General features: G+C 41.8%; 1 protein-coding gene, 1 long non-coding RNA gene and 1 pseudogene across 4 annotated transcripts in view; 2 read left to right on the top strand and 1 right to left on the bottom strand.

Annotated features, from left to right (window-relative positions):
* XKRX (XK related X-linked) overlaps positions 1-24,433 on the bottom strand; it is a 107,891-nt gene that overhangs the window by 53,282 nt on the left and 30,176 nt on the right. The window lies entirely within an intron of this gene.
* LOC139033156 (ferritin heavy chain pseudogene) lies at positions 8,640-9,293 on the top strand (annotated as a pseudogene).
* LOC110124430 (uncharacterized) lies at positions 11,953-15,652 on the top strand. The gene is made up of 4 exons (XR_011485774.1): positions 11,953-12,091; positions 13,219-13,303; positions 13,397-13,666; positions 15,276-15,652. It is a non-coding gene; the product is annotated as an uncharacterized lncRNA (long non-coding RNA).

The raw sequence follows: 24,433 nt of genomic DNA, 5'->3' as shown, positions 1-24,433 counted from the left end.
GGAGGTTAAGGTAGACGTGAAACTATAAAGGGATAGCAACAGAGAGGTTTTTTTTGGGTGACAGAACTATTCTGTATATAGATGGTGGTGGTGGATACATCAATCTATGTGTCTTAAAACTGTATAGATGCAGGTTTTTAAAGTCTATGTTAATATATGATAAACTTTAAAAAGAGAAGAAAAAAGAAAGGAATAGTGCATAAACATGTAGATTAAATAAGATAATGGTTACTAGGGTGTTTGCTTTATAGTAACTCTTCAAGCTAAGTTTTGTGTAGTTTTCTGTATCTTTATTTTAATTAAATGTTTAAAATAAAAATAAAAGGGATGAAAGGGGAACAACCTGGGTCAGGGAAGGCTTCTTCTGAGGAAGTAACAAGAAGACGAGAGAATTGAGAGATGACAATAAAGCATGAAAGTGAAGAATGGGAGGAGAGTATTTGAGGCAGAGAACTGGAGGCAAGAGATAAGAGGTAATATAGAAGGAGGTCCTGATGCAAGAACAGGTAGCTGTTCGTATCCCAGCAGCAGGATATCTGCATGTGTGTGTGTGCGCGTGTGTGTGTGTGTGTGTGTGTGTGTGTGTGTGTGTAGATTTATTACAAGGTATTGGCTCATATATTTATACAGTCTGGCAAGCCCCAAGTATGTGTGTGTGTTTTGTGTGTGTGTGTGTGTGTCTGTGTGTGTGTGTAGATTTATTACAAGGTATTGGCTCATACATTTATACAGTCTGGCAAGCCCCAAGATCAGGAGGATGAATTGGCAAGCTAGAGATCCAGGAGAGTCAATTGTTTAGTTCCAGTAGGAATCCTAAGGCCTGAGAACCAGAAGAGCAGATGGTGTAGTTCCAGTTCAAAGACCAGCAGGCTCACATCCAGGAAGAGCCATTGTTTCACTTTTTGAGTCTGTAGGCAGGAAAGAAGTCAATGATACAGTTCAAAGGCAGTCAGACTTCTGCCTGACTTTTTCCTCTCTTACTTGGGTAAGGGTCAGCTTTTTTTATTTTATTCATGCCTCCAACTGATTTTTAGTTGCTCAATCATGTCCAACTCTTTGCATCCCAGTGGACTATAGCCCACCAGGCTCCTGTGTCCATGGAATTCTCCAGGCAAGAATACTGGAGTGGGTAGCCATTCCCTTCTCCAGGAGCTCTTCCCTACCCAGGGATCTAACCCAGGTCTCCTTCATTGCAAACAGATTCTTTATCATATGAGTCACTAAGGATGAGGTCAAATTAGGGAGGGCAATTTGCTTTCCTGAGTCTATTTAAAAGTTAATCTCACCTAAAAACACTCACAGAAACACCCAAAATAATGTTTGGCCAAATATCTGGGCACACGGTGGTCCACTCAAGTTGACACACAAAATTAACTTATTATAGAATGTTTACTACAAATGTACAAAACAACTTCATTGAATTAGGCAGGGTAAAGAGTGTTGACCCAACTAACCGGAAGTGGAATCTGGGAAACTAAAAGCAAAAGCAACTGCACTAAGGAAATGTGACTGAGGTATGTTCTTTAGTTAGTAATAATGTATCAATTCATTAGAAAAGACTGATACTGCAAAAGACAGAAGGCAAAAGGAGATGGGGCTGCAGAGGATGAGATGGTTAGATAGTATCAATGACTCAATGGACACATCAATTTGAGCAAACTCCTGGAGATACTAAAGCACGGGGAAGCTTGGCATGCTGCACTCGATGGGATCACAAAGAGTCAGACACGACTTAGCAGCTGTACAACAACAGCAACAACAATGTATCGCTTCTGGTTCTTTAATTTTAACAAATGTACCATACTAGTGTAAGGTGTTACAGAAATGAATCCCAAACTTACTTTTCTTAAAACCAAATTGGACCACCACATCTGTAAAATTTCCAAAACTGAATGGAATGCCTATTTCTATATTATATTTCATTATTTCCTGATAATGCATTATTGGGAGCCTAAAATTTCATCTCTTCAAAGTAAGATTTTAAGATCAGCTAAGGCAACCAAAGACAAAATGGCTGCCAAAGCCTCACGTTCCTTGTCCCTGGCTTCTGTATCTCGGATACTGTCTCCAGTGTCATCTTGTTCCTTTCCCCTGACTCTGCCTCCAGCATCATCCTCCTTCTGCCCTTTTATACCACTTATACCTCATCTGTAACCCTCAGTTCCCCCATACTAATTCTCTGGCGAAACTTTCCCTTTTCTTTGAAACTCCCCTGTGCCATTTCCTCTGTACTTATCAGAACCTGTCTCTTTAAAATTAAGCCTTCAGAGGATCCAGAGGCTAAATTCTTAATTATTTTATATCTCCTGGACTAAAGTGGAACTGGAAAGCCATAGTCAAAGATTTTCCCAAGGTAACTGAAATCATTACAGATTTGCTGAAGAATATTATATAGTTATTCAAACTTATCAACTCTGACTTAGATTAGTTAGTTCATATGCCTGTCAATGAAGACCAGGCCCAACTTTGGATGAAAATTCACAGCTGGGGAAATTCTGAAAGCTCTCTAGAATTATAACTGGGAGACCAGCCCATTAACATATAGGATCAAGCTCAGGCAATCACTAAGTGATTTCCAAGAGCAATTCGTAGTGCTTTCCAAAAGCCTGCTAATTGGAACAAAATTCAGGCTTGCACACAAAAATTTGATGAACCTATTCAAGACTATTATGATCAACTTCAGAATGTATTTAAAGAAAGTTCTTACCTTCCTTCAGATGCTGATTGCACTTGGGTAGCTTTCAACTCTATTTTTATTAGTGGGCTGAACCAGGATGTTTCTCCTCTAGTAAAAAGGACCAGGATTGAATGGGAAACTTTGTCCACTCCAGATTTAGTTAATCTGGCAAACCAGGTCTCTCACACTCTAGATTAGTTATGTAAAAGGAAAACTGCTAAAATTCTTAATCTTCAATTCAAGCAAATGGAGGCCCCTAAACAAAAACAAAACCCTCCTAGTTTCTGCTATTATTGCAAAAAGCCAGAATATTAGAAAAGAGATTGTTACCAATTTAAGCACTTTGGGTGCCTGCAGCCTTCTAAATTGTCTTTCCAACATCCCCCTAATTCTCAATAACAAGAGCCAAAGGAACTATAAGAGCTATTCCCAACCCCTCCCTCTTGATTTTCTTGAATAACATTTCCCCATGCTAAGGATAAATTTTTTCCAGTCCTAAGTGAAACCAGAGCCACACTCTTTGGTGTTCAATCCCACTACAATAAACAGTTTCTGCCTTCGAGTACTGCTGCTACTGCTGCTAAGTCACTTCAGTCATGTCCGACTCTGTGCGACCCCATCCCTGGGATTCTCCAGGCAAGAACACTGGAGTGGGTTGCCATTTCTTTCTCCAATGCATAAAAGTAAATAATCAAAGTGAAGTCACTCAGTCATGTCCGACTCTTTGCGACCCCATGGACTGCAGCCTTTACCAGGCTCCTCCATCCATGGGATTTTCCAGGCAAGAGTACTGGAGTGGGGTGCCATTTCCTTCTCCGGCCTTTGAGTACTAAGATAGTTCAAATAGTAGGGCTGTCTGATGAACTTCAAAAGGTTCCTATCTCTGAAGCCATTCTTTTCTTTAGGCCCTTTGAGAAACACACACCATTTTCTCCTCAGTTCCTTCACCCCTACCTATTTATTTGGCCAAGACTTCTTAGGGAAGTATCATGCCAGAATTTTTCTCTCCCACAAGGAGGAAATATTCTACAACTTGACAGTAGTCATCAAAGCAGTCAATCAGGTAAATTAAATGACCCTTTGACATATTTTATTTGTTCTGTCTTTGATGATACTACAGCTGATTCTGGAAACACTGATCATTTGTTCCTACTGGATCATATACCACCCTCCTTATGGGCAAAATCTCCAACTGATATTGATAAAATTCACAGTTCACGTCCCATCAAGATCCAAATCAGTTCAGTTCACTGCAGTCGCTCAGTCGTGTCCGACTCTTTGTGACCCCATGAATTGCAGCACGCCAGGCCTCCCTGTCCATCACCAACTCCCAGAGTTTACTCAAACTCATGTCCATTGAGTCAGTGATGACATCGAGCCATCTCATCCTATTTCATCCCCTTCTCCTCCTACCCGCAATCCCTCCCAGCATCAGTGTCTTTTCCAATGAGTCAACTCTTCGCATGAGGTGGCCAAAGTATTGGAGTTTCAGCTTCAGCATCAGTCCTCCCAATGAACACCCAGGACTGATCTCCTTTACAATGGACCGGTTGGATCTCCTTGCAGTCCAAGGGACTCTCAAGAGTCTTCTCTAACACCACAGTTCAAAAGCATCAATTTTTCAGCACTCAGCTTTCTTCACAGTCCAACTCTCACATCCATAAGTGGCCACTGGAAAAACCATAGCCTTGACCAGATGGACCTCTGTTGGCAAAGTAATGTCTCTGCTTTTTAACATGCTATCTAGGTGGTCATAACTTTCCTTCCAAGGAGTAAGTGTCTTTTAATTTCATGACTGCAATCACCATCTGCAGTGATTTTGGAGACCAGAAAAATTAAGTCTGGCACTGTTTCCACTGTTTCCCCGTCTATTTCCCATGAAGTGATGGGACCAGATGCTGTGATCTTAGTTTTCTGAATGTTGAGCTTTAAGCCAACTTTTTCCCTCTCCTCTTTCACTTTCATCCATAGGCTCCTTAGTTCCTCTTCACTTTCTGCCATAAGGGTGGTGTCATCTGCATATCTGAGGTTATTGATATTTCTCCTGGCAATCTTGATTCCAGCTTGTGCTTCTTCCAGCCCAGCGTTTCTCAGGATGTACTCTTTATATAAGTTAAATAAGCAAGGTGACAATATACAGCCTTGACATGCTCCTTTTCCTATTTGAAACCAGTCTGTTGTTCCATGTCCAGTTCTAACTGATGCTTCCTGACCTGCATATAGGTTTCTCAAGAGGCAGGTCAGGTGGTCTGGTATTCCCATCTCTTTCAGAATTTTCACAGTTTATTGTGATCCACACAGTCACAGGCTTTGGCATAGTCAATAAAGCAAAAATAGATATGAGATCAGTGGAGAAATAATGCCAGAAAGAATGAAGGGATGGAGCCAAAGCAAAAACAATACCCAGTTGTGGATGGGACTGGTGATAGAAGCAAGGTCCGATGCTGTAAAGAGCAATACTGCATAGGAACCTGGAATGTTAGGTCCATGAATCAAGGCAAATTGGAAGTGGTCAAACAGGAGATGGCAAGAGTGAATGTCAACATTCTAGGAATCAGCAAACTAAAATGGACTGGAATGGGTGAATTTAACTCAGATGACCATTATATCTATTACTGTGGGCAGGAATTCCTTAGAAGAAATGGAGTAGCCATCATGGTCAACAAAAGAGTCCGAAATGCAGTACTTGGATGCAATCTCAAAAATGACAGAATGATCTCTGTTCGTTTCCAAGGCAAACCATTGAATATCATGGTAATCCAAGCCTATGCTCCAACCAGTAATTCTGAGAAAGCTGAAGTTGAATGGTTCTAAGAAGACCCTACAAGACCTTTTAGAACTAACACCCAAAAAAGATGTCCTTTTCTTTCTTTCTTTCTTTTTTTTTTTTTTTTTTGTCCTTTTCTTTATAGGGGACTGGAATGCAAAAGTAGGAAGTCAAGAAACACCTGGAGTAACAGGCAAATTTGGCCTTAGAGCACAGAATGAAGCAGGGCAAAGGCTAATAGAGTTTTGCCAAGAGAACGCACTGGTCATAGCAAACACCCTCTTCCAACAACACAAGAGAAGACTCTACACATTGACATCACTAGATGGTCAACACCAAAATCAGATTGATTATATTCTTTGCAGCCAAAGATGGAGAAGCTCTATACAGTCAGCAAAAACAAGACCAGGAGCTGACTGTGGCTCAGATCATGAACTCCTTATTGCCAAATTCAGACTTAAATTGAAGAAAGTGGAGACAACCAGTAGACCATTCAGGTATGACCTAAATGAAATCCCTTATTACTATACAGTGGAAGTGAGAAATAGATTTAAGGGACTAGATCTGATAGACAGAGTGCCTGATGAACTATGGACGGAGGTTCATGACATTGTACAGGAGACAGGGATCAAGACCATCCCCATGGAAAAGAAATGCAAAAAAGCAAAATGGTTGTCTGAGGAGGCCTTACAAATAGCTGTGAAAAGAAGAGAAGCAAGAAGCAAAGGAAAAAAGGAAAGATATTCCCATTTGAATGCAGAGTTCCAAAGAATAGCCAGGAGATATAAGAAAGCCTTCCTCAGTGATCAATGCAAAGAAATAGAGGAAAACAACAGAATGGGAAAGACCAGAGATCTCTGCAAGAAAATTAGAGATACCAAGGGAACACTTCATGCAAAGATGGGATCGATAAAGGACAGAAATTGCATGGACCTAACAGAAGCAGAAGATAAGAAGAAGTGGCAATAATACACAGAACTGTACAAAAAAGATCTTCACGACCCAGATAATCACAATGGTGTGATCACTCACCTAGAGCCAGACATCCTGGAATGTGAAGTCAAGTGGGCCTTAGGTAGCATCACTATGAGCAAAGCTAGTGGAGAATGGAATTCCAGTTGAGCTATTTCAAATCCTAAAAGATGATGCTGTGAAAGTGTTGCACTCAATATGTCAGCAAATTTGGAAAACTCAGCAGTGGCCACAGGTCTGGAAAAGGTCAGTTTTCATTCCAATCCCTAAGAAAGGCGATGCCAAAGAATGCTCAAACTACTGCACAATTGCACTCATCTCACACGCTAGTAAAGCAATGCTCAAAATTCTCGAAGCCAGGCTTCAGCAATACGTGAACCGTGAACTTCCAGATGTTCAAGCTGGCTTTAGAAAAGGCAGTGGAACCAGAGATCAAATTGCCAACATCTGTTGGACCATCGAAAAAGCAAGAGAGTTCCAGAAAAACATCTACTTCTGCTTTATTGACTATGCCAAAGCCTTCGACTGTGTGGATCACAAGATCCAAATAAACCCCCCCTCCAAACGTCTCTCCAGAATTAATCAACACCCTGTAAGGAAAGAAGGCCTTCGAGGTAAAAAGCCTATAATAGAAGATAACAAGTCATCATTATCCCTTGTGCTAATCCCTATAATCCCCTGATTTTACCATAGAGAAACCTAAGGGCTGAGGGTGGAAGTTTGTCCAGGATCTCTGAGCAATAAACAAGACTCTTATCCCTCGATACCCTGTTATTCCTAACTGTCATACACTACTAACATCCATTTCCAACAGAAGCAAATTCTTTACTATAATTGATGTATGCAGTACATTCTAACCAATACCTTTTTGCCTTCATTTGAAAAACAAAACAATGCATCCGTACAGTAATGCCTTGGGGTTTTACTGAGAGCCTTTATTTCTCAGAAACCCTGAAGGCTGATCTGGATGATACAGAGTTCCTTAGGAGTTCTACTTTGGTGCAATGTGTGGATGATTTGCTTCTTTGTTCTCCTTCTCAAGCCTTCTCACAGGAAAGCAGCATCCACTTGCTAAAGTTATTAACCTTAAAGGGACATAAGTTTGCCAAGGGAAAATTGCAGTTTTCCAAACCTGCTTTGATATTTAGGACATCTGATACCAGAAAAAGGGCTATAGCTGAACCCTGAAGGCTTCATGATGTCCCAAGCTTCCAAAAACCCAAAATGAAGTGCCAACTGTGAGGTTCTCTCGGGCTAGTTGGATATTACTCAAACTGGGTTCCAAATTTCTCTCTTACGGCCAAATCTCTGTATATTTTACTAAAGAGCAACCTCAACCCAATTTTATGGGAAGAACCAGATAAAATAGTCTTTAAGGCCTTAAAGGAGAGTTTGATGAACTCACACACTCTTGGGCATCCAATGATCAGATTCTCTTTTCCATTTTTATATATGAAAAGGAAGATAATGCCTTTGGGGTACTCACCCAAAAGCATTAGGACTACCATCTATCCACAGGGTATTAAAGCCAGCAACTGTACTCTGTGGCACAGTTCTACCCTGCTATTATTGCAATGAGCCAAGATATTAGACAAAAAGATTGTTACCAATTAAGCACCTTGGGTGCCTGCAACCTTCTAAGTTGTCTTTCCAACTCGCATTAGAGCCATACTGCCACTGCCTTTTTGGTTAAGGTCATCAAAAAGATTAAGGTGGGATTCCTTTCAACCATTTTTGTACCTCATGCAGTAGAAGCCCTTCTGAATTCTCATCACACTCAATATTTCTCAGTCAGCCGCCTCACCTCCTAAGAAGTCCTTTTGTTAAGTTCCTCACATAACTCTTTTAGGTTGTAATAAGCTTAACCTTGCTGCTCTTCTGCCCTCCATCACCAGTGAAGTCTCTCACCACTACTTAACACTGATGGATCATATCCTGATGCCTTGTGATGACCTGCAAGAAAATAATTTGGGTAATGCTGACTTCTCAAAGTTCACTGATGGTTCTTACTTAAAAGGTGATCATACAGTCTTCGCGGAGAGTCGCCGCGGTTTCCTGCTTCAACAGTGCTTGAACGGAACCCGGCTGCTCGTCACCCCCCCCCCCCCAGCCCCGGCAGGCTACTCAGAGCCAGCCCTTGTCACCACTTGACAACACCCTCTGACCGGCCCAAGGTCCCCGCCGCCGCTCCAGCGCAGCGCAGCCGTCGCCGCCACCGCCCCTTCTCATCCGCCAGCCATGACGACCGCATCCCCCTCGCAGGTGCGCCAGAACTACCACCAGGACTCGGAGGCCGCCTTGATCAACTGCCAGATCAACCTGGAGCTCTACGCCTCCTATGTGTACCTGTCCATGTCCTACTATTTTGACCGCGATGATGTGGCTTTGAAGAACTTTGCCAAGTACTTTCTTCACCAATCTCATGAGGAGAGGGAACATGCTGAGAGACTAATGAAGCTGCAGAACCAGCGAGGCGGCCGAATCTTCCTTCAGGATATCAAGAAACCAGACCGTGATGACTGGGAGAATGGGCTGAATGCAATGGAATGTGCGCTGTGCTTGGAAAGAAGTGTGAATCAGTCACTACTGGAACTGCACAAACTGGCCACTGAAAAAAACGATCCCCATCTGTGTGATTTCATTGAGACTCATTACCTGAATGAGCAGGTGGAAGCCATCAAAGAATTGGGTGACCACGTAACCAACCTGCGCAAGATGGGGGCCCCTGGATCTGGCATGGCAGAGTACCTCTTTGACAAGCACACCCTGGGACACAGTGAGAGCTAAGCCTCAGGCTGGCTTCCCACAGCCACAGGGGTGACTCCTGGTCACCAAGGCAGTGCATGCATATTTGGGTTACCTTCACCTTTTCTATAAGTTGTAACAAAACATCTACTTAAGTTCTTTCTTTCGTACCATTCCTTCAAATAAAGTAATTTGGTACCCAAAAAAAAAAAAAAAAAAAAGGTGATCATGGTAAATACTGTGCTGGGTATGCTACTGCAACTCTTCTCGATGTTTTTGAGGCAGCATCTTTACCAATGGCTGCTTCAGCTCCAAAGTCTGAATTATATGATCTTACACAAGCTCATACTTTACCCAAGTACAAAACCGACAAAATTTATACTGATAGTAGATACAGTTTTGGAGAAGATCATGATTTTGGAATGTTGTGGAAGCAACATGGCTTGCTAACTTTCAGTAGAGATAAAATTTAAAATGGCTTCTATGTTCAAATATTAGTGAATGAAGTACTTTTACCTGCCACTTATTATTAAAATTCCAGGGCATTCGTAACTTGACTCCCTGGAAGCTAAAGGAAATTACCTTGCTGACAGTTCTACAAGGAACGCTGCCCTTAAAGGAATCAAAAGCAGTCAAACTTCTGTCATGATACAAAGGAGTTTTTCCCCAAATGATAACTTAGAAAAACTGGCTGGAGAAGCCCAACAATTGGTCTCAGAAAAGAAAAAAGACTGGGAATTAAAGTCCTTGTTTGATAAAAAGAGAAAGCTCTGATTCAGATCAAATAACAACTCAGTCCTACTAGAGATTCCAAAATTTATACTCCTAACCATTGTACATGCATTAGATCATTGGTCTACTGACAAAATTCTAGCTTTCATGAATCAATATTGGTGGGGAAACATTCACAAAGTTGCAAAAAGTGCCTACCTCACTTGCCCCACTAATCCAAAGGACAACCCAGGGAAGCCTGTTCTTACTGTTTCCAAGCATTTTAGACTGTCTAAGGGACCATGCACGGTCTGGCAATTGGATTCAATACAACTTTCTCCATCTCAGGGATATAAATATGCTTTGGTCATGGTGTGAATGTTTTCACACTGGACTTAAGCCTCCCCTTGCAGACAGGCTACTGCTTCTTCTGTGGCTGGTCTTTCTGGAAAATATTATCCCTACCTGGGGAAATCCTCCCACAATTCATAATGATCAAGGGACCCATTTTACTGGTCAGATACTTTGATATGCTTTAGAGCTGTTTGGCCAGTTTTATACTTTCACTGCATTTAGCATCCTCAATCCTCTGGTCTAGTCAAATGCACTAATGGAATTATTAAAATTCAATTGGCAAAATTTGCATGGGCCCTCCATATATGTTGGCCAAAAGCACTGCCACTGACCCTTCTAAATCTTATATCCATCCCTTGTGGAATTCAAACTCTCACCCTTTGAGATAGTCACAGGACACTCAATGCACTTGGCTCCTGCACTGTTTAACCTTTCTGGCACTGAGGGACAAAAAGTCACTGAAACCAGAAAACCTGAGTCTTAACCCACACTGCTTTCAGAGAAAGATCATCTGGAGAACATGCTCAGTCGTGTCCGACTCTGCGACCCCACGGACTATAGCCCACCAGCTATAGCTACTCTGTCTGGATTTCCCAAGCAAGAATACTGGAGTGGGTTGCAATTTCCTTCTCCCGGGGATCTTCCCGACCCAGGGATTGAACCCATGTCTCCTGTGTCTCCTGCATTGCAGGTAGATTCTTCACTTGCTGAGCCATCAGGGAAGCCCTTTCAGTGAAAGATCAAGATCAAAAGGAGGAAATGTAAAAATTAATAAAAATCACAATTAGAATAGGAGGTCAGAAAGAGGAGCTCTCACACCCTATGACAACAGCAGAGCCCAACAGGAAGACTTCCATTTCTTGCCTGGCAAGAGCGCAGCCAGTGAGAGATTGCCACAACTCAACAATGAGAGATTGCCACAACTCAGCCAATGAAAAGCCACTATACTTCAAGCTCTAAATTCCCCCAATAGAGTCTTTTGTTTAGTATAGCCCACCCAACTACCTTTCCCCCTCCTTGCTGTGAGGGGTACTTGTGTGTGACTTGCCATGATTACAGACCCCAAACTGTAATTCTTTGTTGATCCTGAATAAACCTATTTTTGCTGGAAAAATAACTGGCAGTCTATATGTGTTAGATTAATACTATTAATAACGGGGGAAAACAGGTTGCAGGGTATAATGCGAACTCTTTGTACTATCTTTGTAACTTTTCTGTATATCTAAAACTGTTCTTAAAAAAGTTTATTTTAAAGTTGACTTAAGGAGTACAATACAGTTTGTCCGGAAAAGATGGAATAGGCCCGGAGCTGTGGTAGTTTCTCTGGCCCCTGAAAATCTCACTCACACAGCTGGTGAGACCTTTAATACACAGACTCTGAAACTAGACCACCTGGGTTTGAATTCTGGGCATTACCACTTACTAAATGGGTAAATTTGGGCAAATTACTTAACCTTTTTGTGAATGATGGCCCCTACTTTTTGCCACGTTATTAGTATTAAATGAGTTTAGTATGTATAGATTGCTTAAATGAGTGCCGGCACACTGTAAGTTCTATGTAGGTACTTTGTAAATTTAAAAACGTGATGACTAAAAATTCATTTAGCAATTAGCTATATAATCAGACCTGGTAGGGAGATATGAGTTTGGCTGCTATAAACCAAGCAGTGGTTACCATGGATATGTCAGAACCTTGACAGCCATTGTTAGGACATTGCATTACCTTTCATAAGGGGGCAACTGAGCTTTGTAACTCTGGCAAGAAGGCTAGAAGGGGCAACACATCTTCCTATTATTCTACCCATTTTAAGTCTTTCTCTCAAAAGAACCAACTTATAATCAGATACATAATTAACCACCTCAAGGTAAGCAAAATATATCATTATCTTCATTCTGTAGATAAGAATTCTGAAAATGGTAGGTTTAATTTAGGTGATTTCATCCTAGAGTACCCAGGAGAGGTGCTGGAAGTGAAAGGACCTGATAATCCCTAGTCCAATTATTTTCCTTCTTGGTTATCCTACTTATCCTTCTTTAAGATATGTTCTTAAGGAAGAATTTGTGTGATGCCAGTTGGACCTTTGAAGTCTTAAGAGCCTCTCTAGGTACAGCAGAGCTTCTGTATACCTGTGTGCTAAGGGTGACTGAGACTATGGGCCCAAGAAGTCCCAAGTTCCTGGGCTGAAGTCTTCTCTTTTTGTCACAGGAACCTTGTTCAGTCATCAAAGACCTCCAAAGAAGGAGCCATCAACCTATAGTTGATGGCCTGCACTGGCTGTTATCTGCCATTAGAGAGAAATATGAAGAGCTGTGTGCTCACCAACAGCCACTGCCACCAACCATCACAGCCTCCAGAGGCACTAGAGGATTTGAGGAAAGATCCCCAGCAGACAGGTGCCGAGTTGCCTCTGTTAGGTGTACTGATAAGAATAGATGCGGGAGTTAATCTTCAACATAAGCAGGGAGTTCTGGGAGGAGCATGAATTCTGTGAGGTGCTGAGCAAGTCTCTCAAGATCAGTTGGCCCAAATGGGGTGAAGGCAGTGACCACAAACATCCCAACACTGTTAGGTACATCCTTCCCTAGGCACAATTTGAGTGGGATGAGTTAAATCATCAGTAGTAGAATTTCTCCAAAACAGGGTTTCTATTCTCTGGTTTGTTACATAGAGGAGAAAAGGAACATAAACCCCTTAAGGAGCTTATTGGCAATATTCTATAGATAAACTATCCTGGAGCTGCTCCACATTCTCCACTTCCCATTCTCTGATCATTTCAATAATATAGCAAGGTGGGAGAGAACAGGAATATAGAAAAGAAAAAGAAACAGGAGGTGATCAAAGTTTTGAGGAATAAAAAGACTAAATGTCCTCTTCCTCTTTTGTTCCTCTAATTGTCCGAAGACACTTGGCAGGGATGGGGGGGATAGTTGAATTTGATTAAGGAGCTTGCATCTGTTTTCACTATGGCTTTATCCTCTTTATCTTCTCCAGCTTTGCTACCCAGATGGGAATGTCCAAAGAAAATAGACAGCATGTAGGACAACATGCTGAAGTCAATCTGAAGTCAATCCTGCTAGTAAGTGACTCATTAAATGTTATTGCCTCAGGGACCAATCTCTGAACTCTTTGAGCACTAATTGACTTTCTCCTCCATCTTCCTGCTATACAGAAAGAAGGTGTCAGAATAAGACCCAAGAAGAACTATCAGTAACCTTTGCTTTAGATGAACCCATGGAGGAAGGTGAATATTCTGGGGGAAATGGATCTCATATCACCGCTGGAATGCATAACACCACTGGAGCTGGTAACACTGCTGGAGCTCATAACACCACTGGGGCTTGTATCACCGCTGGAGCTCGTAACACCCCCGAACTTCACTATGCTCCAAGTGATGACTTTCAGCCCCCAGCCCCATACACTGAGGACGATCTTTTTGAAGGTAAGGCTGGATCATTGATTAGTTAGGGTAGAAAAGATATAAAGGCCTTTCCTCACAATTTAAAGTGGGGAGTTTTGAGCCCAAAACTCTTTTTTCATGCTATGGTTGGTGATCAGGAGAGAAGCAGATGAAGTGCTTGGAGAGTACCATCTGGCAGCCCAGTATGATGCTCCAAGATCTTTGTTTGGATGGCTGTAGGGTTATCTTAAAGGTTATGATTTCCAGTGGTAGAAGTACAAATTGGTACAATCTTTAGAGTAGTTTGATTGTCTGTCTCCCTTCTACTCTCCATCTCTCTCTGTACATGTGTGTATGTGTGTGTGTGCGTGTGTATACACGCTCAGTTATGTCCAACTCTTTGCAACCCCATGGACTGTAACCTGCAAGGCTCCTCTGTATATGGGATTTCCCAGGCAAGAATACTGGCATGGGTAGCCATTTCCTACTCCAGGGGATTTTCCCGACCCAAGGATTGAACCTGTGTCTCTTGTGTCATACACACACACACACACACATATCTTGGAGAAGGAAATGGCAACCCACTCTAGTATCCGTGCCTGGGAAATTCCATGGACAAAGGAGCCTGGTGGGCTATAGTCCATGGGATCACAAAAGAGTGGGACATAACTTAGCAACTGAACAACAAGAACAGTGCGTGTGTGTGTCTGTGTGTGTATATATATATATATATATATATATATATATATATATATATATAGAGAGAGAGAGAGAGAGAGAGAGTGAGAGAGAGTGAGAGAGAGAACTTTAAAATTGTGGAGACCATATGAGCCAATCATTTTATGTCTTGAATTGTAGCCAAAGATAATTACACAAGTACACAAAAAAGAATGCTCACAGTTGTTCAATCATAGCATTGTGCCTAACAGCTAAAAGCTGGAAACAAGCTAAAGGTCTAACAATGGTGAATGGCTAAATAAATTATGGTGCAGCAATACAATGGAATACTATGCAGACCTTAAAAGGGCTAATGTCAACAAATTGACTGGCATGGAAAGTTTTCCACAACCCAGTGTTTTGTTGGAGAAAATAGAAAGTCAGAGCACAACATGTACAGCATGATGTATGAATGTGCATAGACTATCTGGAGGGAAAATCACCAAACATGAGCAGTGGTTTTCTCTAAGGGTAAGATTCTAGGTGATTTTTAGAAGAGCCGAGGTACCTTTCTTAGGATTTTTGTATTATCAGAAATTTTTTAATAATCATATATGATTTCTCCCAATATACTAAAGGCACTAAAAAAAGAAAGCTGTGAGGATTTAAAGGCCCATTGTTGTTAATGGCTACTCCATCTCAAATGTTCCTTGGCCCCAGTTTTCATGACGGTAAACTGTCGATTTTATAATGTCACCTTTGCTCTCCAAAGAATCTGGCCCTTCAGGCTACCTCAGAGCCTTGGGTTGTTACACCTACACAGAGGGGCCTGGACAGGAACACTGAGGACAGAGGCGCTGCTCTGGTAAAGAGGATGAGAGCTGAGTGGCAGGAATCCTGCAGAAGAGTGGAAGAAGTATCTTTCTAAATGTCTGATTCTACTCCTAAGTCTCTGTCCAAAATTAAAACCCATTTTTCATTTCTATAACCTCAGAGCCAAGGGCCAAAAGGAGAATGGACACCTGGGACTCAGAGGAGATGTTACTGGACAATCCCTGATGAAGCCTTTGGAGCCTGTGGTTAGTATTCCTTAGGTGAAGGGAAGAGAACAAGAGGGAGAGCAAGTATGAGGTCAGGGCAGAGGGGGACACCTGGTGGGATGCAATCTACACCCCTTGGAAAGTAGGCAACACCCTCCTCACCTGGAAGGACAGGAAGCCTGGTGCCTAGCTTTGCTTGCAGTAACTGCCTATTTTCTTTCTCTTTTAGCAGAATTTTAACAGAAAGCTAAAGAGAAAAATGAAGGAACATCAAAAGAAACATCTCATATCCCTTCTTTAGTAAATGGGTTCATCTGCAGAACCATTAAGATTTTTCAGTTTTCAAATTTGTCTGTTAATACCTCTACAGTCCCCCTATAATTCCACCTACTCTAACATAATATCCCTTAGAACTCCCATTGTGCCCATACATCAATCTTTGAGCCATCAAATGAATCTTATCCCCACCAAGAGGCTCAAAAATAGTTAAGGGGAATGAATAGCTTGAGAATAGTTTGAAATAGTTTAAGAATGAAGACAACCTTGGCAAAGATTAGATCTTTGTACCCAGATGCTCCTGATGAAGTCTGTGAGCAACATATCAAGGGTAATCAACTACAATTGAGTCTTAGAAGTACAGGGTCAGTTTAGAACTATATTTTCTCCCCTTGTGTTCTTGGGTGGAAGGGGACTGGCATAAATAAATTATTCTGCTGAGAATTATGCTCTACGGAATCATTTTCAGTCACGCCTCCGAAAACAACTCGGTTTTAAATTCCGAGCCACTGTCTGTGAAGCCTGGCAACAATTCTTTTGCTGTCCCTTCAGGAATAGCAAGTGATGTCTCTCCTAACATTTAGGTTAGGTGTGCAAAAACTGCATGAGCTTAAAAACATTCAATTGTCCATCCCAGAGAGGGCAGTGTTAGTGTTGGGAATTCACTATGATTACAGCTGCTACTTTCACCATCAGTACCACAGCCCCCATTTCCTGAGTGCCTTCTGGTTGTCAGACACCGCACGAAGCTCTTCATGTTCATTATTTTATTCACAAAAACCCATGATTGTGGCAGCATATTTGTTTTTGTTTTACAGATGAAGAAATTAAGAGGTAGAGAAAAATAACTTATCCAAGGTCCCAGAGGCTGTAAGATGCAGAACAAGGAACCAAATCCAGATCTGACTCTAAAGCTACTTTAGGCCAGAAAGATCTTATGCTTTTCTCAAACTTTACCCAGAAGAGAAAGCTACATCCAGGGAAAATGCTAAAGCTTCATCATGCCCATGTTAGAAGAATTAGGTTGACTGCAGTAAGCATACTGATGGTAGTGGCAAACCCAGGTGAGTGAGCACTTCCATTCTGCCAGACACTAGGCTAAGTGGTTTACGTACATTACTGCCTTTCATCTTCACAAGCCTATGAGGTCAGTTCTACTACCATCATCTTACAGAGGCAGAAACTGATGTTTAAAGAGGTCAAATAATTCGTCCCAAGGCACCCATTAGGAAATGACAGAACTGCTCTTCAGACTAAACCAAGTTCCAACTCCATAACTCATGGTCTTAACTCCTACCCTATATGGTCTCACCAGGAAGTATAAACCAACTAGCCTATAATTGTTTCTGAGAGAGAGAAACCTGGCACATGATAAGCATCAGTCTCACAACCCCATCTGGAGCGCCAGACACTGTCTAAGGCTGCATCATTTGCTGTTATGCATTGCATATGGCCTTATGTCAAAGGGGACCACCTCAGGCACTTTGTGGGTCTTTGACAGGATTCTAAGGTTCGGCTTATTAGTCATGGCACTGGAAGCAATCTTAAAGAACCTCTAGTCCAATCCCAATTGTTATACAGATTAGGTATTTGGTACAGAGAGGTTAAATGACTTGCTGAAGACTGCAGAGCTGATCACTGACAGACATGCTCCTAAAATCCAGATCTCCTATGTGCCTGAGCCAGTGTGCTATCTTCCCTGCCCCAATATACTACACCCTCTCTGGGTCTTCTCTGGGCACTCTTGACCCACCTGTACTTGTGCTTGCATAGTTGCTAAGTTGCTTCAGTCATGTCCAACTCTGTGCGACCCTGTGGACTATAGCCCACCAGGCTCCTCTGTCCATGGGATTCTCTGGGGAAGACTACTGGAGTTGGTTGCCATGCCATCTTCCAGGGGATCTTCCCAACCCAGGTATCGAACCCACAACTCTTCCATCTCCTGAATTGGGAGGTGGGTTCTTTACCACTAGCACCACCTGGGAAGCCCCTCTTGACCCCACCTACATTCCTCCAATTTGTCCAATAAATATCACTGAAGGATTCTGCTGACAATCATTCCAACCCAGGGATGTAGCAAAAGTCTCTACTGAAGAGGAGTTTATCAGACAGGAGACTATAATTCAACAAACCAAGGTTCTTCACTCACACTGCTCTTTACAGCATTATGTCTTAGGCAGGCATACTTTCTCAGCCAAGAGGGAAAGAAAGTATGGCTAAAAGGGATTAGGAGTGCTATCTATGAATACGAGCAGGGTGAAGAATTTAGGTTGAAACAACCTCTGACAAAAGTGAATTTCAGTATATTGGCATACTTTCCTTTCTACAATATACATGTTCCTGGGTGTCAACCAAATTTTCCTACAGAAAGTCTATTAATCAAAAATATTTAAAGAATATCCCCTCAATACAGCCAGGAAGGCCTTATTTATTTTTAGTGAATAATTTGGTTGCTGCAGGGTGTTACCACACTCTCCAAACCCTTTATCAAGCTGGATGACCTGGCAATAACCCCCAGTGAAGACAAGAAGAAGAGCACATACCTCACAGGCTTGTTTTGAGGATCAAAGAGGACAAGCCAGGGCCAAAATGCTAGGCAGGGTGCCTGGCACATAATAAGTAGCTCATGAAATGTTACCTACTATTATTATGATTAGGGGAGGATTTTAGATCATCAGATAGCTATACTTCCATACTGGGAGAAGTATCCTCCTTTCTGCAAAGAATAACCCAAGGAGAGGTGTCTTAGATTCTAAAGTACAAACAGTATAGAGAATCTAGGGTAATTATAGCGCTTCCCTGGTGGCACAGCTGATAAAGAATCCACCTGCAATGCAGGAGACCCCAGTTTGATTCCTGGGTTGGGAAGATCCCCTGGAGAAAGGATAGGCTATCCACTCCAAATTTCATGGGCTTCCCTGGTGGCTCAGACAGTAAAGAATCCACCTGCAAGACCTGGGTTTGATCCCTGGGTTGGGAAGAACTCCTGGAGAAGGGCATGGCAAGTTACTCCAGCATTCTTGCCTGGAGAATCCCCATGAACAGAGGAGCCTGATGGGCAACAGTCCATGGGGTCACAAAGAGTCAGACATGACTGAGCGACAACTCAGGGTGATTATGACCACTGCCAACCACCACTTTCCAGAGCCTCGTCTTTGAGAATCCTAAAATCTGCCAAAAAAAAAAAAAAAAGGTCTTACAAACCTGTCTCAGTGTGTCAGCCCAAGGACCAAGATTAATGAGAGCTTCTTGAGCCTTGGGGGCAAATTTTCTTTCAGGCAAGTGGTTGCCTTGGAGTTTCTCTCCTTTCATTGTCAAGGTCTTGGCCTGACTCCTCCAGGACTTGTAAAGTCTAGCTCCTGTCAGAGACACTTCAAATATATGACCCTAGCTCAACATTCAATGAGCCCTATGTGGCTCTGGGTACTTGTCCATTTCGTCTTGCAAGACAGGCCTGGGCTTTTGGATTAGAGAATTCCATGTGTATAGGTAGAGATGCTGTGTTCTGAATGGTTTTTACTCCTGAAATCTTGTCACCACTCTTCATACACTGTTACTACCCATCCTAGTGTGCAATCACTAGGGTTGGTATCCAGTATGATCTGCAGAACATGGGTCAGAGATTCAGTACACTGTTAAGAGTTAAGGAAGAACTGTGGTGATTTAGGACTGGATATGGAAACCAAGAACAGGTAACCTAGTCACAAATCCCTGGGGTTTGAGCTTTTGGTGTTTGAACCATCCCAGTTGTGTTTCAAATATCACTCTTTCCTCCCAGTATCCTACTAAAACCACTCATCTTCAAGGCAGTTGCAACTGGCAAGACTTAAATACACCACTCAGGAGAATTTTGCCAACTAGCATTTTTAACTATAAAACACCATTGGCTATGGGTGGGATAGGGCTCAAGTTGGGATTCACTGCTTTGTCATTCACCCCTATGAACTCTTCATTGGATAGCCCAAACTTGGATTTCTGACAGGAAAGGGTACAGAAAACAGGTGTTCTATCACCCACCATCCCAACATCCCACTTCATTATCACAGGTGCGCCTAAAAGAAATACAGCCATGGCACGTCTGACCCATGCCTATTCCTTTAACTATAATAATCCATCCTCCCACTCCCCTGGCTTTTTCTCTTTTATCAAGCCCTATGGGAAACACAGGTGGAGTTAATATCCCAGGGGAGAGAGAAAGCAGCAGAAACTTCCTGCTGTTGGGCGGGAGACAGTATCAGCTGAGGGTTGTGGGAGTCAGGGGGCTTGTACTTCCACTCTAGCGCTCCTGGAATGCCTGGCTCAGGTCCCAGGAACCCAGGAGGCTCTGCTGTCGGGTGGTGAGCAAAGCAATGTTAACAAAGTGCTCTGTTAACTGTGCTGGGTGATGATGACTCAAGAATCCCACACAATCCCACGCTCCTGCTAGTCACCACTTCCAGGAATTAAAATAGACCTCTGGTGCTAAGAGACAGCAGGCCTTTTATATCTGCTCAAAAAAAAAAATGAGCCCAGCCTTAAGGACTATCCTGCTATTTGATACAATGGAATATTACACAGCCATTGTGCACTGTGCAGGTGGGAACCAGAATGTGAAACAATGTTACACGAAAACAGCACAATAGGAAATAGGTACACATGCTGATCAGAACTATGGAAAAAACACATTGAAGAATTCATCCCTAAAGTACCAAAGAGAATGAAGAGCACCACAGTCCTTTGAGTTTCCACCCCTACCCCCAACAACACCTTGTATTATAATACACTTTTTAAAATTGTTGTGCTGGTCATGCTAGGTTACTAAGGCATCTGCCTTTTTAAATGACACAGGAGTTAACTCTGCAGATTATTTGATTCAGGGAATAAATAAGAATTGAATGCTAAGGGGGCTGATGCTTTAAAATGGGCTTCCCAGGTGGCACAGTGGTAAACAACCTGCCTGCCAATGCAGGAGACGAAAAGAGACATGGGTTTGATCCCTGGGTTCGGAAGATCCCCTGGAGTAGGAAATGGCAACCCACTCCAGTATTCTTGGCTGGGAAATTCCACAGACAGAGGAGCCTGGTGGGCTACAGTCCATGAAGTTGCAAAGAGTCAGACGTGACTGAGTGACTGAGCACATATACACCATTTCAGGTTTAGCACTCCAATGAAAAATTCCTTCAAAACACCTAGTCCACCAAGCTCCAATATGGGACTTTAAGGAAACATGTGTTTGGACCTCTTTTAAGTGGGATTGCTGTGCTTTGAACTAAGCTAGCTTATAAGGAGAGAAAGGAACTATTTTTGGATAGGCTTCTAGAAATCCCTTATTGAAGAATTGCTAAATGCTTTCCCCCAGCCCCACCCTTGTCTCTGGTAGTGCTTATTACACTTAGCCAAACATCTAGCGCATATATGGGTGTCTGGGTAAGCACTATTCTCTTTCTGGAGCCCTGGCCTCAAGCCCTGCCCAGACTTGGCTTTTTTTTAGAATTAACTTTCAATCAGTACATCTAGTTTTTAAGACTATGTGTAGTCTTTTCTTTATTAAAAAAGAAAACTTTGTATTCTGAAATTTTAGATTTATGGAAGATTTGTAAATATAGTACGAAGAGTTCCCATATACCCCTCGCCCAACTTCCCCTAACGTTAAGACACATATAACTCTGGTAGATTGATCAAAACTATGATATTAACATTAGCACAATACTATTTATTAAACTATAGACTTAAGTCAGATTTCACCAGTTTTTCCAATAATGTCCTTCTTCTGTGCAGGGTCTAATCCAGGATCCTATGCAGTGATTATAGTAGTTTAGTTAAAACAAACAAACAAACAAACCTAGAAACAATTCTCCTTTTAGGAGGTGAAACAGGTAAGCCAGTAAGTGACTGGCCAATTTATGATCCTGAGCTATTCTACTCATGAGGGAACTCTATCACTTCTGTACCAAAGCTCTGAATTTGTGACACCTCTCATCATGGTTATTTTCAGAAAACATGTCTTACGTCAGCACTTCTCACAGTAGTACAAAGGGATTTGACAAGCGGGTTATTTTAGCAACAATATTATGAGGGTGACAAAATGAGCAGGATGGCCTTATCTGTTTCCTATGTGTCATTTTTCTTCAAACTATTTAAACGTTTAACTAGAAGCTGTAATATTTGACTGTAACATAAATGCTGAGAAACACCCACACCAGCACAGGGACTCTCTCCAACGTGTATTTGGTTTTGTTTGCTCGAAATGAAGTATTGAAATCTTACAGAAACCAAATTGAATAAGTTATTTTGACTCTGTGAATCTCAAGACAGGAAAGGGAAATGAGGCTATGATATCCATTCATTCCTTCAACAAATAATTGGATTATTAAGAATAATTCCCCCCTTAATCCAAGCAAACTAGGTGCCAGGCAATTTGCAAACTGCTTCACAAATATTGTTTCACTGAATAAATCACAACAATCTCATGAAGTAAGTACCATTACCATTCTTTTACAGACAGAGGGGCAGGGAACAGAGGATAAGTAACTCACCCAAATTCACACAGCATGTAAAAGTGATGCAGCCAGAATTCAAGACTAGGTCAGCCTGATTCCACAGCTGGTCATCTTGGCCAGTATGCTATATCGTTGCTCTGAGCACCTGCTACATTTCATACACTGGCTTGGGTGCTGGACAGAAATACAATAGTGAACAGTCCTTATTCCCTCAAATCTTATTCTAGTTGAAGGACAGAGACCCTTAAATATGTAAATAACAGCCCTCTCTTCTCCTTAGGTATTCCTTGGATTGGTTACAAGGTGAGCAGTAAATACAAACAGTGAATCCCAACACCTTTATATATTTAAATTCCCTCCGTGTACCCTGAAGATCTCTGACAGAAATGGACTAGAGGATATTGACATATGCTTTCATTCTGTGGCTCTGGGCAAGGTGTTAGCATCCCTCCCCACCCACTTAGTCTCCTTTGATGAAAAATATATATGCAAATGCATATAACAATGAAACCAAATCAGCTGATGGAAATTTTTAAGTCTGGTACATAATAATTATACTCTAATTCAGCTGTCCTTGCACTTCCATTAATTGGTGAGCTCTAAGGGAGCTTCAATTGGTTCATGACTGTACTTTATGGCATGCCATTTTGAAATATATTTCTCAGAAAATGGCAATGATGACCCTGTAAATTATAAACTGGAAATGTGATTTGAAAAGTGAAGGACTGAAAGTCTTTTTTTTAATTTATTTTTATTAGTTGGAGGCTAATTAGTTTACAATATTGTAGTGGTTTTTGCCATACACTGACATGAATCAGCCATGGATTTGCATGTGTTCCCCATCCCGATCCCCCCTTCCACCTCCCTCCCCATCCCATCCCTCTGGGTCTTCCCAGTGCACCAGCCCTGAGCACTTGTCTCATGCATCCAACCTGGGCTGGTGATCTGTTTCACCCTTGATAGTATACTTGTTTCAATGCTATTCTCTCAGAACATCCCACCCTCGCCTTCTCCCACAGAGTCCCAAAGTCTGTTCTGTACATCTGTGTCTCTTTTTCTGTTTTGCATATTGGGTTATCGTTACCATCTTTTAAAATTCCATATATATGCATTAGTATACTGTATTGGTCTTTATCTTTCTGGCTTACTTCACTCTGTATAATGGGCTCCAGTTTCATCCATCTCATTAGAACTGATTCAAATGAATTCTTTTTAATAGCTGGGTAATATTCCATGGTGTATATGTACCATAGCTTCCTTATTCATTCGTCTGCTGATGGACATCTAGGTTGCTTCCATGTCCTGGCAATTATAAACAGTGCTGCGATGAACAGTGGGGTGCACGTGTCTCTTTCAGAACTAGTTTCCTCAGTGTGTATGCCCAGGAGTGGGATTGCTGGGTCATATGACAGTTCTAATTTCAGTTTTTTAAGGAATCTCCACACTGTTCTCCATAGTGGCTGTACTAGTTTGCATTCCCACCAACAGTGTAAGAGGGTTCCCTTTTCTCCATACCCTCTCCAGCATTTATTGCCTGTAGACTTTTGGATAGCAGTCATCCTGACTGGCATGTAATGGTACCTCATTGTGGTTTTGATTTGCATTTCTCTGATAATGAGTGATGTTGAGCATCTTTTCATGTGTTTGTTAGCCATCTGTATGTCTTCTTTGGAGAAATGTCTGTTTAGTTCTTTGGCCCATTTTTTGATTGGGTCATTTATTTTTCTGGAATTGAGCTGCAGGAGTTGCTTGTATATTTTTGAGATTAATCCTTTGTCTGTTGCTTTGTTTGCTATTATTTTCTCCCAATCTGAGGGCTGTCTTTTCACCTTGCTTATAGTTTCCTTTGTTGTGCAAAAGCTTTTAAGTTTAATTAGGTCCCATTTGTGTATTTTTGCTTTTATTTCCAATATTCTGGGAGGTGGGTCATAGAGGATCCTGCTGTGATTTATGTCGGAGAATGTTTTGCCTATGTTCTCTTAAAAGTTTGATAGTTTCTGGCCTTACATTTAGATCTTTAATCCATTCTGAGTTTATTTTTGTGTATGGTGTTAGAAAGTGTTCTAGTTTCATTCTTTTACAAGTGGTTGACCAGTTTTCCCAGCACCACTTGTTAAAGAGGTTGTCTTTTTTCCATTGTGTATCTTTGCCTCCTTTGTCAAAGATAAGGTGTCCATAGGTACGTGGATTTATCTCTGTGCTTTCAATTCTCTTCCATTGATCTATATTTTTGTCTTTGTGCCAGTACCATACTGTCTTGATGACTGTGGCTTTGTAGTAAGAGTCTGAAGTCAGGCAGGTGGATTCCTCCAGCTCCATTCTTCTTTCTCAAGATTGCTTTGGCTCTTTGAGGTTTT

Source organism: Odocoileus virginianus, chromosome X (genome assembly GCF_023699985.2).
Source record: "Odocoileus virginianus isolate 20LAN1187 ecotype Illinois chromosome X, Ovbor_1.2, whole genome shotgun sequence".
NCBI classification, from domain to species: domain Eukaryota; kingdom Metazoa; phylum Chordata; class Mammalia; order Artiodactyla; family Cervidae; genus Odocoileus; species Odocoileus virginianus.
The sequence above is the reverse complement of the archived record's forward strand: the minus strand, read 5'-3'. Positions and strand labels throughout refer to the sequence as shown.